This window comes from Peromyscus maniculatus, chromosome 20, assembly GCF_049852395.1.
Source record: "Peromyscus maniculatus bairdii isolate BWxNUB_F1_BW_parent chromosome 20, HU_Pman_BW_mat_3.1, whole genome shotgun sequence".
NCBI classification, from domain to species: Eukaryota; Metazoa; Chordata; class Mammalia; order Rodentia; family Cricetidae; genus Peromyscus; species Peromyscus maniculatus.
Genome location: NC_134871.1, coordinates 155,870 through 177,901, shown reverse-complemented (window position 1 = coordinate 177,901; position 22,032 = coordinate 155,870).

Genomic DNA, 22,032 nt, shown 5'->3' with positions numbered 1-22,032 from the left:
ATTTCTGGAAACTGGATTTACCTCAGCAAACCCCTAACATGGAGGGGTTCACTCAACTTGGTCAAAATGGAATGTCTGCGTGGGAGCTTCCCTCAGGGAAACAGTTATAAGCAGGGTGCTATGCGCTATAAGCAGAGTGTTATGAGCTATAAGCAGGGTGCTATGAGCTATAAGTAGAGTGCTATGAGCTATAAGCAGGGTGCTATGAGCTATAAGCAGGGTGCTATGAGCTATAAGCAGGGTGCTTTGCATGTTTCACAAGCAAGGTGGATATAAGATCCCAATAATCATCCTAAGAAGGGAAGGGAAAGAGGGGAGGAGGAAGGAAGGTGAGGAAGGAAGAAGGGAGGGAGGAAGAAGGAGGGAGAAGAAGGAAGGGAGAGAGGCGGTGAGAAAGAAGGAAGAGTGGTAAATAAAAGAAGGAGAAGAGAAAAAGGGGATGGAGAGGGGAATGTTGAGGGGAGAGAAAAGAGGAGAAAGAAAGGAAAAGAGAGAATACTAAGTAAGTACTGCAGGGTCAATTGGTGAGCAGATAAAAGATATAATCAATAACTACCAGAAGAATCCAAAGGGGGAGGTCCTCCAGACAATTAGCAACACTAAGCCTGACTGTCTCTACCTTCTACTGAAGTGCCTGCTACCTGCTAGAATTTGGGGATTCCTCTTTCTAAAATTCCACAAGGTCTGAATAAATAGCTCCACTTCATGAAAAAACTGAGCTGAAATGAAGGAAGACAAAGTGTCCCCCAAGGAGCAAGTGAAGCTTTCTTTGACTCTAAGCCCTGGTGGTTTCTGAATGTCCTCAGCCATGCAGGACAGGAAGGTTGTGGATAAGCACAAGAGAAAACAGGGATCGTTGTAGATTTGAGCATCTGAAATCATAGACAAGAAGAAAAAGCCTGCTTGGGGCCATTAACAGAGATGGAAGTTTCTGGAATGTGCAGTATATATTGAGGGCTTTCTATGAAGGCTGAGGTTCCGACCTTGATCACCTCCCTGTGCCCAAGGAATGATGCTGCTGATGTGCAAGGCAGTACCCTTCCAGAGAATGGATAAAGAGTTGGAGTACAGAGAAATTAATGAAACTGCCCAGGATACATACCTGGGCAGGTTTGGATGATGGATTTGGGCACAGTCTAGACCAGTGGTTCTCAATGTGTGGGTCATGACCCTTTGGGGGTCACCTAAGACCATCAGAAAACACAGATATTATATTACCAATTTATAACAGTAGCAAAATTAAGTTATCAAGTAGCAACAAAATTTTACAGTTAGGAAGTCACAATGTGAGGGACTGTACTAAAGGGTCACAGAAAGAGAGACGGGGAGGGAGGGAGGGAGGGAGGGAGGGAGGGTGGGAGGGAGGGAGGGAGGGAAAGAAGGAAGAAGGAAAAAGTAGAACTGTGGGGAGGGGGGGGGGCTAGTAGAAGAATAATGACATATTCAGGAGCCAGGAATGAAGTCTACAGATAGAAAGGCAGCTGGCAAGTGGGAGAGAAATCATAGGAAGGCTGAATGCTGGAAGAGCTGATTCGACCATAGAAATGTAAGACCAGCCTATCACATGTGTGTTCAACACTTTCTGCATACACACAGAAAAGTAGTTCCTAGCCCTGGGAGTTCCTTGGGAGAAGGTAGGCCACAAGGTAAGGAGTGGGGGCCATGTTTCTCACAGGATACAGCCTAAGACTGTCCAGAATTCTCCTATTTAGAAATCTTCAAGAAGTCCTCTGGATTTATGGAGGATGTTTCTGATCAAAAGGAGACTTTGTGTGTTAACTATCTTTACTCCATCCACCTCACCCAAAAGCATAGAGCAGGGCTAGGGGGATGTGAGGCAGAGAGTATAAGTTTGACAACTCTCCTGCAGTTCTCTTGGATAACAAGATGCAATGTATCTTGAGAGTACAAAGCCAAAACAAGCCCAGTCTAGACACAGAGTGGAGGAAGGTAATAGGCAAAGAGAACATGGTTGTTGTTTCCAAAGTGAAGTAAGCTATTTTCTCCTCCAGAAAAGGACATTTAAGGATTTTATTTGGTAACTTTATAGATACTGATTTTAAAAAGCACTTGAGAGGAGCAATCATTCCTGAGCACGCTCATTTTAAGGTTAGGGTTCAAGAAGGAAAGACGGCAGACACTCTTTTGGACATGCTTAGCTCAAGGTCACAGAGTACATGTTTAAAAGGTTAAAACGATAGGAACACTTGGGGGCATTCTCAGTATAGGTTATAATGATGGTGAACAGTAACACCTCTGAGCATGTTCAGCCTGGCTCATAACGGTGGTGAGCAGGGACATCTCTGGGCATGCTCAGTCTGGCACATAAAGATGGTGGACAGGGACAAGATGCCCTCAGGCATGTTCAAGCTGAACAATAAGTTTTTAGCTGAAAACAGAAAAGATAGGACATTTTGATAGTATGTGACATATGAGTTTGCTCCTAAAGGTGCCTGGCTCCCTTGGTAACTAACACATATGCCCCCAGTGTCAGATAACAAAACAGTGTTTTCATGTCACACAACTGAAAGAAGACTCGAGGCTGAATACTGCCTTTTCCTTTTTCTGAGACAAGAAAGGGAGTCTAGCCTCACTAATTCACAGATGAAAAACAGCTAAGACCCTGAGGCTTCAGGCAAGTGAATGCTAGAGCAAGGCAATAATGCAGGTCTCAGACCTCCACCTCAGTGTGTTGCCTCACACTGGGCTGTGTCCCCTCAGTAAATGGCAAGTCCCTTGAGGAAAAGAGTCCAGTGTCCCTTCTGACATCTCCACTGCACCCAGTCCAAGGATGGCATCTAGAGACACTCAGTATGGCTGGCTGCTTTGTTAGAAGAGTCAACTGTTGTGACACATGTCTTTCTTTGATGGCAGCCTTTCACTTCAGCCCTTCCTTGATCCTGCCACAGTGGTATAGTGCTTAAGCCGAATAGCAAAGGGTCCCTAGTATGATGGTATTTTATTTGGGCTGAAATGTGATTTTATTTGTATGTTAATAAATTAAGTTGCCTGGGGATCAGAGCTAAAAGTGAGCCATTTAGCAAAAGTCCGGTGGTGGTGGCACATGCCTTTAATCTGATCACATGGCAGGCAGAGTCTCTGTGTGGTCAAGGACACAGCCAAGCATGGTGACCCAAATCTTTAATTCCAGTACCAACCATAGAGACCTGGAGGTCTGTATAGACAGGCAGTGATGAGGAAATCATGTGGTTGGGTTTAGAGCCAATGAGAAGGCAGAACGAAAAGGCAATAAAAAGACAAGTCACAGGAAGGTCTCTCTGGAGAAGCAACAGCAATGAATGGTAAGCTAAAGTCTATCCGCTAGTGCTCTGATCTCTTGGGCTTTTAACTCTGTATTTAGCTCTGTGTTGCTTATTTAATAAGACCATTTAGAATTTCATCTACACCCTAGTTCCATTAGCAAATTCAATCCTTTTCCTCTTTTAAGGCTCAAACGCCATTTTCCCTGGGTAGTATTCTCTATTCATCCCATGACACTACCCTGTGTCTCTCTTCCCCATGCCAGTGAGCTCATACCTCTACTACGCACTTATGGCGTCTCCTCCATGGCATTATCCTTTCCTTGAGGACCCATCAGGCACCTTTGTGTTCTTAATAAATGCTGGTGAACAAACATATAAAGAATACACAAGTGAAGAGTGGCTGGTTTAGTCAATGAATAAATAAATACACAGATCTGATGACAGAGAGGTGACATGTGAGAACCCGCGGGGTAAAAGCAGTGGGCTCTGTAGGAAGCTCCAAACTCTACCCAGAACTTGAGCTCTGAGTTTTGTGTGATCTCAGTGAAGTAGCTTCTCTTCTTGTGACCTTTTTTTCATTCACTCCTGGGTGCCCAAAGATACCCAAAGATTCCTGCATCCCACCACAGAGATATTTACACACTCGTGTTTACAGCTGCACTATTCACAATAGCTAAGAAATGGAACCAGCCTAGATACCTACCAACAGATGAAGGGATAAAGAAAATGTGATACAGACACACATTGGAATTTTATTCCACCATGAAGACAAATGAGAGCATGGTATTTGCAGGTCAAGGGATGGAACTGAAAATCATCATGAAACAACACAAACCAGGCTCAGAAAACCATGCTGGGCATGTTCTCTCATATATCGATGCTAGACTTCAATGCATTTGTATGGAATATGAAATACGCACATATGTGGTGTGAGTGTGACCATGAGAGAGGAAAAAATATCTTTAGGAGGAGGGGAGACAATAACACATATGACATGAAAGCAGAAGGGGGCTACCGGAGGGGGCAAAGGGCCAGCAGGAGGGGTGCCAGAAGATGGGTGGGGGAGAGTGGGAGAGAGGGGTCAACAAAGCGGTGTGTGAAATGCCATAATGTAGCTCATTATTTGTGTGCTAACTTTTTTTTTTAAAGACGCTAACTTATTTTTCTTAAAAGAGGGGGTCAGACATCAGTGGTCACCACTCTCTCTTCAATTCTGTGAATGAAAGCTATCCTTGAACAAACTACATTAACGGATGTTTTGTGCCTCTGCCCTTGAAAACAACAATAAGCCTCACCCAGGTCTTATCTTCAGCGACAGACCCTTCTCTACCCCATCTGCACCAGAAAGACCCACTGTCTGAAGAGAGACCTCTTTGGGGTGTTGGTGAACAGAAGTGACTGTCATATCTGGTCACTGTCTCCCGACACGGCCTGACCTTGGGAAACATGAACGGACTGTGAACACTTGGCCTCTCGATGGCTGGAGAGACGGTCTCGGAGCCCTTGAAAGGATTGTGTAATTTCATGCTGCTACTGGGTCTGACAAGGAGACCACTCCTAGCCCCGGACCCCTCAGCTCAGTTCAACTCCAGGTCAAGTCAGGGGCCCCCAGCAGCTCAGGGGCATATGATTCACAGGAAGAAATTCCAGGACTTTGCCAGAAGCTAACAACAGTTCCCAGCTGTTCCCAGCCGCCTTCTGCCATTAAAGCAGTTTAGAGTGGGGGTCTTAGCACAAATTCAGCAGGAGGGTCAGATGGGTGCCTTTGCCTCTGGGCCAGGGCACAGGACAGGCCGTGGAGAAACAGCAGTCTCTTTGTGACTGCCAGCTCCCGCACAAGACCCTTGAAAGGGACCTCCCTCTTCCTGGATCCCTTGGGGACCCTGACTGCAGTCGTACTGCAGCGGCCGCCCTTGTGTAAGGATTTTAAATCTCTCCTGCAAGCTGGAGTAGGGCCCCGAGGCTCACTCTGTGGTTCCTTCTGGGGCACACACTACAGATCTCTTTTATCCGAGGCCGCTCCTGAGCGGAGCACGCGGAAGTGGAAACAGAGCCGTACCCGCCTTAGAAGGAACTTGGTTTGCGATGCCCGCTACCAGCTTTCTTCCTGGCACAGCCCACCATGTGCCACCTCTGACCTGTTGGACTGTTTGACCACATTTTACTCATTGTCTAGGCCTCAGCTGTATAGTCCCCATCTCAGAAACGTCTTCCCTGCCCATCTTTAGCAACCGGACTATGTCCTTCCTCCTAATATAGTCACCCATTGCCCCTGTTCTTCCTTTGTGGACGCTGGCAATTGTGCCTGTGTGCATTTGCCCAAAGGACATGTTCCCACTAGTGCTTCAGTCTCCTGCAGGTTCTCACATCTCCTGGTACACAGTAAGGGATCATTGAAGAGTGGGGGGAAGCAATGACAGACTCAAAAATGAATGAATGACTTCACCTTCAGAATCCTAGATGAGAAAACGTTTAACCTTTTTAAAGCTCTGAAGCCCTTGGTGCACAGGACCTCAATTGTTTCATTTGCTCTTTGCTCTGTGTGTGCATGTGTGTGTTCAGGTGTGCACATGTTCAGGTGTGTGTGTGAAAATCAGAGGATAACCTAGGGTGTCGTTCCTCAGGTACCTTCCACCTTTTGTTTGAGACAGGCCACTCACTGACTGGGAACTTTTCCCTTTTTTCTTTGTTTGCTAGGCTAGCTGGCCAGGAATTCATCTGTCTCTACCTCTGGACCACCACCCATCTTGCCACTGCTGAGATCATAACCCCACACCCAACTTTCTACGTGGGTTCCCAACTCAGGTCCTCACCTTCGCAAGGGTAAGCATGTTATACCCACTGAGCTCTGTTTCTTTGCTCTTATGTCAAATAAATGTAGAGAAGAAAGATATTGGCTCTCAAGGAGATCACAGGCCACTGGAAAAAGCAGTCAAGTCATTTGGAATTACCAACACTGCATCCTCAGTGAGAGCTCAGATGTGGAATGAGCATTGGGGTGTGTGCTGTGCGACAGGGACTCCGAGGTACAGAAGCCCTAAGGTCTTTGTTCAAACCACAGAGCTATTGAGCAGCAGAGTTAGGGTCCATGTCTGTTGAATGAAAAAAAAAAAAACACAGAGGTTTTCTTTTCTTTTTATCTCTTTTCATGTAATTTTTATTGATTCTTCGGGAATTTCACATCATGCCCTCCAGTCCCCCCCATATCTGTCCTTCACCCTTGCAGCATCCTCCCAAAAGGAAATTTTAAAAAATTAAAAACAAAACAAAAATCTTCATTTGTCTTAGTAGCATTGGGAGCCAAGGTGTGTCACATAGTCTACCCTTTTGTCCACTCTTCTCTACTAGCAAATGTTCCTTGCAAGAAGTCATTGGTCTGGTTCAAGGCCTCTGGTTCTGGTACACCATCATCACTGGACCCTCACTGGAACGCCTCTCGGATATTCCAAGGCCACCTCTGTGAGTATCATTCCAGGGACAAGTCCCTTCTCGAACTCCAGCAGGTCACAGATGGGGTAGATGCTAGGGTGGGCCAGCTCAAGGCCCTGGATGTGGTCACTGAGCTGATCCACTGGGGCCACTCCCTGCAGGTGAGGGATGGAGCCAGCTCTTCTAAGACCATGCCATCAAGGCCAGCTCTCCCACACCCAGGGTGAGGGGCAGGAGCATCTCTCCCCAGTGGGGGGCACGGGAGAGGGGTGGTTCTCCCGTGAGGGTCAGGCCAGCTCTTTTGCTACAATGACCAGCGTGAAGGGCAAGGCCAACTTTCCCAGGGCCAGCGAAGGGCAGGGCCAGCCTAGCGTGGTCCTCTCAACAGAGGTTTTCTAGTAGCTTCCCCCTGCCTTCCCGATGCGGACCTCTTATAATCCTTGCATCTGGCAGCAGATGGATACAGAGTTCTGGAACTCCACACCTTGCCAGGAGAGCCTCTACCAGAGACAGGAAGTGCTTCAGAAACATCTTCTCCATTCCACACGCACCACTGAAGGGCCTCGAGGAAAAAGGTGGGCGATGACCGCAGGGGACGGACGGTATAGCCCGGCTAAACCATCTTCACATCTCTCCTGCTCCAGGAACTTTCGGGTCTGTGCTGCAGAGGTTTCCTTCACACCAGAAACCACACCAGGGGAGAGTGTATTCCATTAGCGCCATCAGAACAGGGTCTGCCCTCCTGGGCCACATCCGTTCCCAAAAGGAAAGGGAGCCTCTGGCTTAGTGGACAAGATCCTGAGGAACGAAAGTTCCCTATGCTGCAAGGCACAAACTGCATTCACAAAACCGTGTCATTCTGGGTGAGTTCCTCAAATTGACCCTTACTTTCCTAATGTGAAAAGTAGATTCTTCTGACCGCTGTGAAGGCTAAAGAGGGCAGATCATCACTCGTCACCACGGTCCGTCCTGTGACGGCCCTCACTATCACCTTTTGGTTCTTGGTTTTGAATTCTCATTTTCCTTCCACATTTCTTGTTTTCTCTCTCTCCCTTAATTCCTGTTCTCCCCCTTCATCCTTCCCTTCCCATTCCCCCCACCCCATCAACTCCCACACACATCCCTCTCAGTAGTAACAAGAATTGCACCGAGAGCCTTGAAGCGCTGCACCTCAGGCTGGGTTTGAATGTGCAATCCTCCTGCCTCAGCTTTCTGAGTCTCTGGGATGATAAATCCTGTACCCAGGTACACGATCTTTCCTAATCTTTATCTCCTTCTAGCATTCTTGACCATTTCTCTATCAAGATCTTCTAGACTCTGACCATGTCTGGAGAGCAGCTCCCTATGTTCAGCATATAGCAGAGCCCAGGAGGAAGTGTGATCCACACCCTGTCCGAGGTAAGGGAGAAAAATCAGAGACTAGACAGTGGCCAGGAAGTCTCTGAAGGGACTCTATGGAAAACATGAGATGGGCTCTGCTCAGGATGACAGACAGAGAAGCCATAGATGGAGGAATCAGCGGAGAGACATACCTGAGACATGACACTCGACATTAAGGAATGGATTTAGACACGAGGCAACAGAAAGAGCTCATGGCTGCCTCTGAGGCTTCCGGCTCTGAAGATGGGACTCCAGTGACCCCAGTAAAAGAGACTTGGAATACAGGAACAGCACACCATGGCAGGAAGAGGTGGTGGCTTATGGTGCTTTCTCTCTACCCATGTTTCCCATATCAGCATGGGGTTGAGATGCCTCAGGCACAGACTGGCGTGTTCTCTCCCACTCTCACAGGAAGACCTTCAAAGGTGTTGCTTGGAGCTTGCACAGTAACCCTGGGCAACGATGCAGCCTCCCCTTCCTCCACAGTGCTGCCCAGCTCTCCACTTCAGCTCCACGATACATGTGGTGTGAAGTGACCTATGTGACACCCAGGAGATGTCCCAAAGGTATGCAGTAAACGGACCTGAGGAGGAAACTAAGTTGTCTGTGGCACAAGTGTGGTTTGGAAACATTTGGCTTGAGAGTGTTTGGCAGAATTTATTCAGAAATGAGATCACCACCAATACAGAGTTCATATTTAAAAAAGAAAATGCCAGCTTCAGGCCTGGGACCCCAATACTCTGAAGGAGTCAAAGCAGGGAAAGGTTATCTTAAGTTCCAGGCCAGCCTGGGCTATCAAGAGAGATGCTGATTCAACACACATGCACACACACACACACACACACACACACACACACACAAATATAAATTACTGGGGTCAGAAAAAAAAGGGACACGGGGTTCACACAAATTTAAACCTAACTAAAAATTCACAAAATTTTCATGAAGAATAATTTTTAAATAAATCAAAACAAAAAGAAAAAATCATTTACAATCCCATCTACCAAAGCAGTGAACACTGCTCATGTGGACACACTTCCTTCTGGTCTTTTAGATTTCCCTTGCCTTTTGGTGAGATGGGATTGTGCAGTTAACAAAGCCAAGTGCAGTCTTTCCTAATTTCAATCACATTACTTTAAAAGTCTGTGTGTTAAAGAAATAAGTGAGGTTCACACAGGGAAGGAAGAAAGAGAGGGGGAAGGGGAGGGAGGGAAGGAAGGACAGAGGAAGGGAGGGAGAGGGGGAGGGAGGAAGCAAGACAAAGGGAGTGGAAAAGGCTGAGGGTGGGCAACAGCACCCAATGAACCAAGCAGAGACCTGAGAATAGTGCAAGCTTGAGAAGGCTCTGATTTCTTTCAAATTTGTTTTAAATATTACCTAAAGCTTAGAACTACACAAAGGCTTTTCACCATTTTTAAAGGAAGATAGATAGATGTTGAGAGAGAGAGAGAGAGAGAGAGAGAGAGAGAGAGAGAGAGAGAGAGAGAGAGAGAGAGAGAGAGATGATACATAAATAAATAAAAAATAAATAAAAGAGCCCCTTTTCAGGTCAAGTCACTTTCCAAAGCTCTCCTCCATGTAGCAATGTCGCCACCTGCTGGACATGAATGGTATCACCACAGACTACAAGACAGCTCAGGTTGGCAAACCCAGAACCCCAAAGATTTGAAAGTCTGTGAGGCCCCTCAGCTCAGACCCATATAATGACTTTACCCAGATATACCTTCACCCCCTACTCTTTCCTCAGTGGCTACTTCATCATCCCCATGTTTACCAAGAACTAAATATCGAATATTCCTAAGAAACAGAGGGGTCGTGACCCCCACTGAGTGCAGGGTGGACAAAATATCTTGTAGCAAGAAGGCAAGCGGGTACAAGACAAATCCATCTCTGCACCAAGGTGATAGGTTCAGACATCCCACAATATGATCTCAGGTGGATGAGTGTCCAGCATACATATTCCATTATGCAGCCCCTTTTAATATAATAATTTAATTCTTTAGAAATTCCATACTTGTTTATAATGCATTTTGATCATATTCATCCCCCCACTCCTCCTAGATCCTACCTTCTCCCTTGCAATTTCATGTCCTCTTTTTATTGGTTGGTTGGTTAGTTGGTTGGTTGGTTGGTTGGTTGGTTGGTTGGCTTTTTGAGACAGGGTTTCTCTGTGTAGCCCTGGCTGTCCTGCAACTCACTCTGTAGACCAGACTGGCCTCAAACTTATAGATCCACCTGCCCTGTCTCCCCAGTGCTGGGATTAAAGACATGTGTAGGCATCACCTGGCAGTTGTTTTGGTTTGTTTGTTTGTTTGTTTTTGTGTTTGTTTTAACACAGAGTCCTATTTGTGCTATCTATATGTTCGTGGGTATGAGGCCATTCACAGAAAAGACCACACCTCTAAAGAAAATTGATTCTCCCTGAGAAGCCATCACAGGCCGATAGCTAGACAGATGTGGGTGGGGTCTCATGAACCACCACCCCCATGCTCGAATGTTGACGGGTTCCATTCTGGGCAGGTCTTATGCAGGCAACCAAAGCTCTGTAAGTTCCAGAATGTGGTCTTGCCATGTCCAGAAGACAGTGTCACTCTGACCCTCCCCAACTCTGACTCTTACAATTTCCCCACCCCCTCTTTAGTCATAGTCTCCGAGTCTGGGGAAGCAATGGGACAGAGCTGCTCCACTCATAGCCAAGCACTCCTCAGAAAGTGGTTCTCTGCTCTTTAACCAGCCGTGAATGTCTGCACTAACTACCATTCACAGCACAGAGAAGCCTCCCCAGTGAGGTCTGAGAGCTACACTAATCTATGAGTACAGAGATACAAATCTAGAGGGCAGTTTGATGCCATATCCATTTAGAAAAAAAAAATCTGTAGGTTCACCCTTTAAACTCCCCAACCATAGGTTCTTGGCCAGACTTAGTACTAGGCATGTGTTTCTTCCTGTGGAGTAGGCTGTGAAGCCAATGAGAAAATGGTTAGGCCAGATGATGGTGGCTCACGCCTTTAATCCCAGCACTCCAGAGGCAGAAACAGGCAGAACTCTGTGAGTTGAAGGCCAGCCTGATCTACAGAGCAAGTTCCAGGACAGGCTCCAAAGCACAGAGAAATTCTGTCTCAAAAAAAAAAAACAAAAAAAACAAAAAAAACCAAAAAAAACAGAGAGGGAGGAAGGGAGGGGGAAAGGGGTAGGGAGAGAGAGGTTGGTTACCTCCATAACATTCATACGGCCAGTGCACCTATGGGAGTCATTACTGTAGTTAACATGTTCGTAAAACCGTTAATGACTTTTGTGCCCCAACAGCCTGAATTGCACCTTCCAGTACTATGAGAGCTAGCCAGCAAAGATGAAGCTTCCTGATCAGTACCAACTTGATTTTTACATATCTTGTGTCCAATGTGTGAGGTATCTTCAGAAATAGTCTTACCAAGTTATTATGGACAACCTAGAACAATGGACTATATTGTTCTGGGGGGCTCCAGAACATCCCTAACTAACATCTCAAGGGAAGTATCTCACACCTGGCACTGGGTTTTTTATTTGACAATCTATGGCTTTGGGGAGGAGCATTTGTCCCTATGTAATGTAACTCCAGTTAGACACCGATGTCCTCCCTTGCCCTGGCCTCCCATCCCTCTCCCTACTTGAACACTTTATTTCCTCTTTCTCCCTTCGTATCTCCTGTGTTCTACTAAGCCCCCATAAGATCTGTCTTCTTCCTCGCCATCAATGGTCTCTCTCTTATAGCCTAGATTTCACAGGTACTCCTTTTTATCCTCATCAAGATCCACTTGTGACTGAGAACATGTGACATTTGTCTTTCTAGGTCTGGGTTACCTCACTCAGTTTAATGTCTTCCAGTTCCATCCATTGACCTGAAGAGTTGATAATTTCATTTTTCTTTATAGCTAAATAAAATCCCATTGTCTATGGTACCACATTTTCACTATCCAGTCATCAGTTTATGAACATCTACGCTGTTTCCATGTTCTTGCATGGAAACATCTATCAACATGGATGTGCATTGTTTCTGTCATAGGAAATAGGAGTCCTTTTGATATATACACAGGAGGGTTTGGGCTAAGTCATATGATACACCTATTCCTGGTTTTTATAAACAATCACCACACCGGTTTCCATAATGGTTACATCAGTTGCACTGTCACCAACAGTGCATACATTTTCCCATTCTCTATCCTCACCATCATTGGTAGCCTGCAATGTCCCACCCCATCCTGCAGCCACTTCCAAATAATGATTCTGAGGCTTATATTAATTATAAATGCTTGGCCAATAGCTAAGGCTTATTACTAGCTAGCTCTTACATTTAACTTAACCCATATTTCTTATCTATGCTTTGCCATATGGTTTGTGGCTTGTTACCTCATTTTTTTACATGTCTTATTTCCTTGGTGGCTGGTTATCATCCCTCCACTCCACCCTTCTTCATCTCCATCTTCAGTTTGAATCTACTGACTAACCCTATTCTACCCTGTTATTGGCCAAAATAGCTTTATTTATCAACCAATAAGAGCAACACATATTCACAGCATACAGAAAGACCACCCCACAGAAGTAGACTTTTGTTTTCTCGATCTTATTTGTTCTGTTTGTGGTAAGATGAAACCTCAAAGTATTTTAAATGTTTGTTTCCCTGATGGCTTATGATGATGAAAACTTTTAAAATTATTTCTTAGCCACTGTATTTCTTCTGAGAACTCTCTGTTCAGATTCATAACCCACAGTTAATTACTTGGTTTTCCTTTCTTGGTGTTTAGCTTTTGAGTTTTTTGTTTTTGGTTTTGGGGTGTTTTTTTGTTTTGTTTTGTTTTGTTTTCTTGTATAGTCTACATACTAATCCTCTGTCAGAAGTATAGCTAGCAGAGCTTTTATTTTTTTTTAATTCTTTAGGCTTCCTCTTTAGCCAATGAGCACTTTCTTTGCAGTACAAACTTTAATTTTATGAGTCCCACTTGTCAATTATTGTCCCTGGGTGTCCAGAGTTTTAGTCAGAAAGTCCTTAGCTGAGCCTATATCATGAAGTGTGCTCCCTGCTCTTTCTTCTAGAAGTTTCCAAATTTATGGTCTAGCATTGAGATCTCTTATCCATTTGGAATTGATCCGTGTGAAGGTTGAAAAATATGGGTCCAATTTCATTATTCTACATGTAGCTTTGACCAGCACCATTTGTTGAAGATGCTTTCTTTCCTCCAATGTGTATTTTTTGGCCTCTGTGTTAAAATCAAGTGACTGTATGAAAGTGGACTCATATATGGGTCCTCAGTTCTATTGCATTGGTCAGTGTGTCTGTTTTTATGCCAGTATCATGCTATTTTAATTATGATAGCGCTGTAATAGAACTTGAAATCAGGCATGGTCATTCCCTCAGCAGTATTTTTATTGTTCAGGGTTCTTTTTTTGGAAATGGTGTTGTTGTTTGAGTTTTTTGTGTGTTTGTTTATTTGTTTGTTTGTTTGGCTATTGGGGGGTTTGTGCTCCCATATGAATTTTAAGACTTTTTTTTACAATTTCTGTAAAGAATTGTGTTGGAATTATTATAGGGATTGCATTGAATCTGTAGATTTGTTTTTGGAAGGGTAGCCATTTTCATATTAATTCTACCGGCCATGTGATGGGAGGCCTATCCATGTTCTAGTGCCTTTCTTGATTTCTTTCTTTGGTGTTTGGAAGTTTTCATTGCATAGGTCTTTCAGTTCCTTAGTTAGGTTTATTTCAAGAACATTTAGACTACTGCATATGGGATTGTTTCCCTGACTGATTTTTTCTATCTTTGGTATATAGGAAGGCTACTGGTTTTTTTAATGTTAATTTTGTAACCTACCACTTTGCTGAAAGTGTTTATCAACCCAGCATGGCGGGCTTAACAGTAATTGAGTTGATTATCTAATTACCTGCCTCTTCTCCCAATTTCTTAATAGGTTGTAGACTTTGAGTAATGAAAGAAGTGTAATTAGCTAGCTTTGTCAAGCTTTAGTCCCTGGAAAGGTGTATCTATCTAACAAAGGCTAGTTAACATTGTCATGGGAGACCAGGGGACTTCTCAGAGCATCTCTGAGAAGATATTTAGGGTGAAAGGCTTTTCTTACCCCTTCCTATGGCCTCACATATGAGACCACCAATGTGTTCACAAACACCTAAAGTCTTATAGCATTTCCTTACTTGGGCCTTTAACTGTAGTTCTGAGGTGAAATATGTTTTATTCTCTCTTTTTATCCATATAAATTGCCAACAGAGCCCCAGAAACAAATGAGACTATAATATTACCAAGCAGAAAAGAAGGTGAGAGTCCCTAACTCCAGGGCTGATTTCATATAAGCACAAAGGCTAATAATTAGGGACAAACGGCAGCTAAGTAAACAAATGTTGGCCTGACAGCTGCCTCTAGCTAAGGAAGAGACCAGGGGAGGAGGCATACCACCAAGCAAGGAGTGGGCAGAACCAAATATGAGAGAGAATAGAAGAGGGACACTCACTGCCCTCTGCATTGCAGGGCAGAGCCCAGGTGTCAGCTTGAACATCCAATCACAGTTATGACATCACCCCTTCCTCTAGACGCTCCACGAACCAACATACTCAGAAAAAATGGGAATTTCTGGTAAGAGAGAAAAAGATTAATTTGCTATTGAAGAGGCAAACAAAACCCCAGCTTGTGTATCACTAGGAAATAACATTCATTATCTCTAGCATTCCTAGTCTCTTTCTCTCACCAGAAAAGACTGTCAAGCCATTGATGTTTGGTGCTCTATGCTTTCATTAGCACAGAGGGTCCATTTAGAACCAGTGAAGTCAGGCATAGATAAACACCACAGCAGACAGCTGGCTCAGTGCATCAGACTCATGGCCCACCCTCCTGGTGTTCACAACCGTGGTAGTGACTTCTCAGTGAAGGCCATGAGCATGGGGACCAAATAACCAGGGTTCCTTCCTCCCTTTGACTTCCACCTTAAAAGTTGGGGGCAGTTTACTTCAACTGTGTTGTGGTCCTTCACCTGAAAGATACAGATGCTAATAGTGCTGATTGTATCAGAGATGTAAATGATATGTGAGGTCCCAGGGACTAACTTGCAGCTGTGCCAGATGAACAGCAATGCTCAATGAATGTGCATAATAATCACCATCATGCTGCAAGTCCAAGGGGTCCTCTTTGTTCTAAAGCAATAACTATGCTGAACAGCAAAGACTATAGACTAAACAGGGAGGAGAATACACTGACTCAAAACATAGCTATGGTGATAAACTGAATAATGCCTTCTTAAAGATGTCTGTGTCCTGGCCCCTAGAATCTGTAAATGTTGTTTTATATTGGGAGAGAACACTGTGGGTGAGATTAAAACATGGGGAGTTATGCCAGGTTACTTGGGTAGGTCCAATATAATCACAAGGGTCCTTGTAAGGGGAAAACACCAGATCAGAGCCAGAGACAGAAGAAGGCGATGTGATAACAGGGTAGAATGAGAGAAGGTTCTGGGATGTAGGGCTAAGGACCAAGGATCCTTATCTAGGAAATTGGGCGTGGGAGCTTCACATAGAAGCAGCCCTACAACCACCTTGACCTCAGCCACGTACAGTTCATTTCAGACTTATGACCTACGAAGCATGAGAGGATGTTTGTGTTGTTATAATCCACAAAGTTTGCGACAACTTATCAAAGTCACAGTTAGGGAACTATCCCAAACATGCATAAGAACATGGACTTATTTCCTTTATACATGTCTCTTTTGAGACATGACGGAGGAGAAAGAGCACCGGACCTGCCGTGTGAAATGTCAGTTTATATTGCTCCTTTCTTTGTGTAAGTGGCCAAACTTTTCACAGTCTGATTGGTCCATCTCTGAAATGGAACAAGACGTAATCATTTCAGGTACCAACTATAGAAGTACACAGGAGGTACTCAAGAGCTGAAGCACTCTTTCCATTAAAGAGGCACAGTGTCCAAGTAATTACAGAACCAGCTCGTGAGTTTTGGTTAATGTTGTTCATATGTCACAGGCCACTCTCCATTTCTAAGATCTGTCTTCCAGCTGCTTTTAAAGGTCCCCTCTAAAAGATAAGACACCCTATGCCCCCCAAGAGATGATGCTTTCATTTCCATTGCCATGTCTTGTGGATACAGCTTACCTCATCATTCTCCACCTGTCAGCAGCACACCAGCTCACTACTCCCTCACTCTACTCAGGGTGCTGGAGATGCTCAGAACCTACCCCAATTCATTGGGGATACCACTCTCCTCATAATTGCTACCAACAGCAATGATGGTGGGTGTATGTTGGGTACTGAGCACTGTACTGGGGGGACTGTGAAAGAAGCCTGGGTCTTTTTCATCCCTCTTACTCTTTCTCTGGGAAGATGCTTTCAAAGTTGACATGCTGTGATTATGCCCTAAGAGATGGTTAATGTCAACAAATGTGTATATAGATGTAGTTATAGATATAGATATAAATTTGTCCTGTGCCACACAAGAACGGCATGAGATTCAGCTGGTCGATATTTCATTGTGGAAGGGGGGGGGGCTCATGAGGCCCACCCCTTACTGAGGCACAACTGGCAGTTAATAGTTTCTTGAGGTGTGATCAGTGTGGTCACTCTCTTCGATGGTGGGACCACTTGCTTCAGTAAATAACCTCCCACCTACTCCTGCGGACAACCCTAATTAAACTCATTAGGTGACACACACAAGAAAACAGACATGAACATGAATGTCAGAGGGGGCTTGTTGGGAAGAAGTATTTCAATGGACAGGGAAGGAGGCTAAGACAGGTAAGGAGGTGGGGAAGTGACTAAATGCATTATATGCAGGTATGAAACTGTACGAAATGTGTGAAACTGTCAAAGAACAAAAGGTAATTCTTAAAACGTTTGTTTTGTAGATGTTTCACTCATCAACAATGGCAAATCTCCTCATTGTTCCACCTCTACTCTACTCCAGCTACAAAAGGGACCAGCATGATCCTTATTCAAGCCCTGAGCATCAAGAAAAGACAAGGAGAAAAATCAAGGAGGGAGGGATAGTGGACCTCCATATCAGAACCCAAAGGAAATCTCCCTCTTGCCTATCATCCGGACTCTGACTCCATGCATGGACCACTGAATCGAAGTGTTTTTGACCCAGCAATGCACTTCATCTGTGCATCTTTCCAAAGGTTACAAAGAGCTGAGAGCCTGTATGCACACACATCATTTCACTCAGCTCCCTCAAGAACCTGTTGAGATAGCTGTGCCATTCCCACAATGTAGACAGGGATAGATGCCCAGGGACCCATGTGTCCAAGGCAAACCACTAGTCAGATCCTGGATCCCAACAGCTTTGGCCTGGCTCCAAAGCTTGTGCTCTTCCCAGGCATTACCCACTGTGGCTGCTGCTGCCGCTGGCTTCCCCTCCCCGTAAAGTGGCAGCCAGAGCCAAGAACATTTCCAGGGCCTCTTCCAACACAGCTTGAGCTTTGGGTGGTCCAGAAATACTTAGTTTTATCCTGGAACAAATGAAGAACTGGAAGTGAAGGGTCTCTTTGCAAGCTGTAGACAGCTTGTCCCAGCTGAGGAGCAGAAAAAAAAAATCACCTCTTGATGAAGCACTGTCTTTGACAGGAGGCCCCACCATCACAGATTGTTGGAAGGAGGCCAGAGGGATAGGCTGACAGTGGGCACGGGGGTGAGGAAGGACGGTTTAAGGATGCTGGGCAGCTGCTGGGAGAGGCCACCTAGAACAGGAGGACTACAGGATGTTGTTAGAGCTCTGAGAGAGAAAGGAAGCTAAAACGCACGCACACACAATCCTCACTGCACATGGAACAACGGGGTGGGGAGAGAAACAGATGTTCCCAGAGCCCCCTACTGTGTATGAATTGCAAGCACCAGGCTGTGGGCTTGCAACAACACACCTGAGAGCACCAGAGGCCCTTCAAGGTCAAAAGCGTCTTCACTCCCAGCCAGCAGGACACCTGTGACACTGCTCAGCACAGCCTGGGTGTGTGTCTAAGTTCTCTTCTGGGCTGTGCTGCCTGCTTTGAAGTAGACTGCATCACCTCTCTTTACAGAGCCCTGGCTTGTCCTGCTCCTTCTGGGTTCAGGTTGTAATCCTTAAGTGAGTATGGTAACCCTTGCTCCCTTAGATTCTGAGGGCTGTATACCTGAAAGGCATTAAAACCATATCGTGTGTGTGTGTGTGTGTGTGTGTGTGTGTGTGTGTGTGTGTGTGTGTGTGTGTGTCTGTGAGTGTGTGTGTGTGTGTGTGTGTGTGTGTGTGTGTGTGTGTGTGTGTGTGTGTGCATGTGTGTACAGGTGCACCTGTGCATATTCATGAAGAGGTCAGAGGACAACCTTGGCCGTTGTTATTCTGATGTAACCCACTTTGGGTGTTTTGGAGGTAGGCTCTCTCATTGGCTTAGAACTCTCCAAGTAGGTTAGCAAGCTTCAGGAATCCACCTGTCTCCTCCTCCCTAGTGCTGGTATGACAAGTGTGTGCCGCCGTGCCCAGATTTTTCTGGAGGTTGGACTTGGGTCCTCATGCTTTCAAGGCAAGCACTTTACCAAATGAGCTATCATTCCAGCTCGCTTCCATCACATCAACAATAGTACATCATTCTAGTGGCCCTGGAGTCAGGACATTTAGCTTCCATCAGGCATCTAGGCCAGCTTCTAGCATCTTCTTGCCAACAGCCCATTTGGTATCATCTCCAAGTGCAATCATCCAGGTTTGGTACCTTACAAAACACTTTACAGTAAGGCCCATCCTGTCTCCCCCTAGCTGAGTTGTGCTCACTGGCATGAGAGCCCGCAGAGGAAAATTGTCTTGCCAAAGGGTTATTATTTGGTTGCTTGGATCCCAGCATCTCTTTCATTCCCCTCACAGCTCAAACCTTTCTTCTCCAGTCTTGGAATCTTTTCCCTCCTCTACCCTGCACCATCATGATCCACCTTGGATCTAAAGAATTTCTTGTCTACTGAGGCTCCACAGCCAGAGAGAGGGTTCTTACAGTGTTTGGAAGTTCTCAGGAGCCGTGTATATGGCCTGGCTAGGAGGGGAAATGGAGGCAAAGGGGGTGCTTTCCAGGGTCTAAAAGGGAAGAAGGCCAAATAAATAGCCCAAAATAGGCTTCTAGAAAGAAGGCACGGCTTTGAAATGTCCAATATTAGCTTAAAAGTTTACATAAATGGCATGTAAGTCTGGTAGCTTATACCTGGATCACAGTCCTCGGGAGGTGGAGGCAGGAAAATTGAGCCATCAAGTTTGAGACCAGCATAGGCTACATAGTGAGATCTAAGTCAGCCAGGGCTACAGAGACCCTGTATCAATGCACCAAAAAGGTTTGAAGTTTGTGAATTGTGCGTTTTGCTACAGCCTGCCTTTGTTTAAACATAAGAGAACACTTGAAATTCACTGACTCAAAGTGGAAAATAATAACTTTCCTCTCATGATCAAGCTGGGTCCCTGTCTCATGCACGCCTTGACTGTAGAAGTCGGGTTTTACTACTGCAGATGTTTTGAAGACTCTGAACCATTTTTCAGTCAAACCCAGGAAGAAGGAGACCAGGGAGATGTGGTTATGGAGAGGAGGTTATGGAGTACTACAATGGTATCATCATGAAAGGAACTAGGGGTCCAGGGTCTCCATGAAGGATTCAGGACTCAGCAGAAGCTAAGGAAGCAATCCAGGGGATGCAAATGCCAAGCTCTGCTATGTCTCTTCCGGCGGAGATAATGCATGTGCTGTACAGCATTCAGGCATTGCTAGGTGCTAACGGTCAGGAAGTCAGAATGGTCCAAGCATAGGACACTAGTAACAAGCCTCCAAGGAGTATCTTCTCACTCAGTCTCCTTCATGTCATGGATTGGAAAACTGAGGTCCAAACAGAAGCAGCCTGCCCAGATCGAAGGGCCTGGCTAAGAGTGTAGAGCCAAGATGAAAACAACTCCATCCTGTGCCCTAAGTGGGGCTCTGTCTCCGGGCCATGCTGCTCCCAGCACTACCCGTTTCCTTTACTGTACCTGGCTTCTCATTCATCACAGGATTCAAAGGCTTTTGTGATAGGCACAAAATTGCTGTGCTTCGACCTGCCATAAATCACCCAGCTAATGATCTTCGAGCTCCTCATGACCATCTGCAGGCAGCCCTGTGCTCACTCACTTGGGCAATAAAAGAGCTGAGAATGCTTTCTTCCTTGAGGGAGGGGTGGGAACCAGGAGAAAGAAGAGCTGTAAAGGGGGCAGGCTAGACTTCTGGTACTTGCTAGCACTGCCACACTCCTTTCTCGAAACTCATTCTTCTTTTCCTCTGCCCCTCCTCCCCTCCCTTCTTCCCTTCTGTGCCGTATGCTGTGGCACTAGAAACCCCAGTGTCACCACTACCTGGAACATGACCCTGAGAGCTCCTCTTGCAGGAAGCGAATCTAATGCAAGGAAAGCATTTGGATGGTATCTTTGGTCAATGTCTCTGTCCATACAGCAGCAAGCAAGATGTCTGTTCACCCATCACAGGCTCTGTGGACTAGACAGCTTTTGGCTGCTTCTGGGCCAAACCTCAACCATGGAAGTCCTTTGGCAGCCTCAGGTCTGATCTACCTGGATCCTGGTCTTCTCTCTCCACGCTGTGCTGCCTGGATCTTCTTCGCTGCTCTGGCATCTACAGATGTTCCTCTCCCCATCTTTGGAGTACCCCATCCTCATTGTGGGGTCTAAGATAAATATTTTGAGAACTTTTTGCAAACTCTTTTCTATTCTTAAAACTCTGAATAGGTCAGACCTATATCACTTACCTCTGTGTCTCTGTTTCTTCTTCTATAGAATGATAGAATTTATTCTCAAGACTGTCAAAAGGATCAAATAAATTAGTACACACATTGAATGCCATATCAAAAACACAGTGTAAGCAGTTAATAGCATTGATAGCATGTTACAGCTGCCAGAAAGAATAATTCTTGAGATGTATTGATTAGAATATAATCAGAATGAGAGTGGAGGGAAGGGTCCTTATGTGACCGCACTGCTCAGCCTAAAGTGCAATTTCAGGACTAAGAAATGCTTAAGTAAACTGAAGGTTGTCCAGAAGGGACAAATCTAGTAGCTGATCCTCTGTCATGTGGAAGGAGACCAAAGGCAAGACAGTTAATCCTGAGACCTGGAGGAGTGGTTGGAGGAATAGAAGAGAGGGGACATTTGAGTTACCCTCAAACATACGAGAGGTGATTTCTTCATCTTTTTTGTGTGCATACCCCAGGTCCTGGTTGAATGCTTGGTACTTGGGTTATGCTTGGGAAATGTCAACTCAAGCAACAGTAGTCAGCCAACCAGTACATACATTTATATGGACAGACAGATATCTGATGTTAGAAATCACAGTGACATAGGATGGTAACCAACTAGTACATACATTTGTATGGACAGACAGACATCTGATGTTAGAAATCACAGTGACATAGATTGGTAACCAACCAGTACATACATTTATATGGACAGACAGACATCCGATGTTAGAAACCACAGTGACATAGAATGGTAATACCATAAAGAAATTTTATAAAGAGACAAAATTTCCTTGCCTTTACAAGGATTAGAGATTATTTATTGGACCAATAAATTTTCACATACACACACAAATCAGAGAACAGAGAATTACCATCTTTTTGCCAACAATGGATATTAAAACAAATCTGATCATCATCTGTTGTCCTAGTCACCCTCTAAAAATAAAAATCCATATCACATTTCAACAAAAGAAAGAGCAGAAAAGACAGGACCTCAGAAAAAAAAGAAGGCACTTCTGATTTGGGTCCTGAGCTTCCCAAACCTCAGTCTATTTCACTCACTTTCTATAAATCAGTGAGCAGCAAGCACCACTTTGAAGCCCATATCTGGAAAATTTGAATTCAATAGCTCCAGGGTCTTTTTCTTTTTAATCTAATTTATTTGAAATTAAAATATAGTTACATTATTCTCCAT